The sequence below is a fragment of the Stenella coeruleoalba genome, assembly GCF_951394435.1.
Source record: "Stenella coeruleoalba genome assembly, chromosome: 1".
NCBI lineage: Eukaryota > Metazoa > Chordata > Mammalia > Artiodactyla > Delphinidae > Stenella > Stenella coeruleoalba.
Genome location: NC_137169.1, coordinates 135,815,186 through 135,817,451, shown reverse-complemented (window position 1 = coordinate 135,817,451; position 2,266 = coordinate 135,815,186). Strand labels below are relative to the sequence as shown.

At 37.2% G+C, this 2,266-nt stretch overlaps 1 pseudogene across 1 annotated transcript; it reads left to right on the top strand.

The window, feature by feature from the left end:
- The first annotated feature begins 1,139 nt into the window (after nucleotides 1–1,139).
- On the top strand, nucleotides 1,140–1,960 carry LOC307196573 (small ribosomal subunit protein uS15m-like; annotated as a pseudogene). Its single transcript has one exon. The product of its transcript is annotated as a small ribosomal subunit protein uS15m-like (transcript).
- Nucleotides 1,961–2,266: the final 306 nt, after the last annotated feature.

Below are 2,266 nucleotides of genomic sequence, written 5' to 3'. Positions count from 1 at the left end.
ATGTTTTGATACAAAACAATCTAATGATTTGAGTATGTATTCTGAATTCTATTCATACAATTTAATTCATGCAAACTAAAGGTAAATTGTTTAAATCAAAAGAAAAATAATTTATAAATAGAGATTATTTTGAAAATCAAATGAGTCAACACAGGGTGATAAATTATGTGTGATCTATAGTTATAGAAAGTAAACACAAATAATACACAAAATGACCTTTATTGTCTAGTTTTAATAACTTCTTTGAAGAAATCATAATCAGAGGACTTCTAAAAGTATCAATCAATTGTATACATATAATTTAATAAGAAATATGAATACATGTGCACTCATATATCAAAAGGTTTGAAATTCGGTTCTTTAATTCAAGCAAGTAGGAAAAATGTGATCACAAAATTATGATATAATTAGAATAATTGAATTACTTTGCTAGCTTAAAAAAAAAGAGCTCTACAAATGTTGAGTATTTGATTTAAAGTCAATTCTTTATGGAAAGAAAACCCTGTTCTAACAGCTTATATGTTGAATAACAAAGGAAACATCTTCAATTTAGGTTTCTAAATTGGTTTTCACAGTTCTTCACTAAAATATGTAATTGAAACACTTTAACACTTTGCATGTATAAAGATGCACAAAACGTCAAATAAAATGACCATAAGCCTGCCTTGTTGTGCCTGTCCACGGCCTCTATCTCCACCAAATACAACTTTATTAATGAGACCACTAGCTGAGGCAGGAAAATATCAAGCCTCACATACTGTATCTTCCTGTTCACAGGTTTTTTTTTTAGTTTCGAGCAGTGAGAAATTAAGGAAAACAATCACAGAGGAAACAAACCTCATCTCAAATATACTTTTCTAAATGCCCTAAAACCTTAGCTTCAACCCTGTAATTTTGCAACTTCAATTTCCTTAATAATATAAGGGTAAAGTAAAACAAGCAGGCAAGCAAAAACATAGCTGCAAACTATTTTACATTCTTTTAATGGAGATAAGGGGTCTCTTTCCTGCTCTTGAATCGGAGCAGGATTGCTACTGCTTTGATCAAAAAAAGATGGTGTTTTAAGTTCCAACTCTTCTCAACACTCCACTTATTCTTCTGATTAAGTGGAGCGGGTCCCTCGGGGGTCAGAAGCCACCATGCTGAGGGCGGCGTGGAGGGCGCTGAGTTCGATTCGGACCCAGGCAGTGACTCAGGCCCCAGTCCTCGGGCTGCCGGGTGGAGGGTGCGCAAAGCTTCTCTCCATCCAGCGGGACCTTCCCTCACGTCCTGGAGGTCTTATCCTCTGGGCCACCCGCAGATATGCCACCCAGACACCAGTCCAGCCCAGCCATGAAGATGACCTGTCCCCTTCTATGCTGCTCAAGGACTACCAGGACATCCCTGGAATTGAGAAGGTTGATGGTGTCGTGAAAAAACTCTTATCTTTGGAAATGGCCAACCAGAAAGAGAAGCTAAAAATCAAGAAAGAGCAGTTGATGAACAAGGTCGTGGAAAAGCCTAAGGACACCAGCTCCCTGGAGGCTCGAATTGTTGCGTTGACTGTCAAGATCCGCAGTTGTGAAGAACACATGAAGAAACATCGAAAGGACAAAGCCCACAAGCGCTATCTGATGATGAGCATTGATCAGAGGAAAAAGATGCTCAAAACCCTCCGCAAGACCAGCTATACTGTCTTTGAGAAGACATGCAGGGAGCTGGGGATTGAGTACACCTTTCCCCCTCTGTACTACTGAAAAACCCACCGCCGCTGGGTGACCAAAAAGGCTCTGTACATTCGGGTTTTCCAAGAGGCTCAAAAGCTGGAGAAGCAAAACAGGGCCTTAAAAGCTGCAGCTGCAGCAGTCCGGAAACAAGTCCAGAAGAACCCAGAGAGCCCTTCCAAAACTGGACCAGAGGCAATCAAAGAAAACCAATAAATGTTAAAATTAAAAAAAAAAGGGATATCTTCTGTTTTGCCTCATAGCCATGTATTTGGTAATAAGAATAGCAACTAAATTTTTTATACTGAATATCAATTTCTCAAATAGATAAATAGGCAAATGTATGAGGATTATAGATGGGGCCCCTTATAAGAAAGCTTTTGCCTTCTTAAAAATTGGAAGACGTATATTTGCAATATATATGACTCTTACAAAAAATTCAACTGACTTTATTAACTTTCAGTCAGAAGGAATGCTTATTATAATACTACATTCTTTTAATAAATGTTATTAAAAGACATATAAAAGATATAAAATGTTATTAAAATGAATTTAAAAATCTA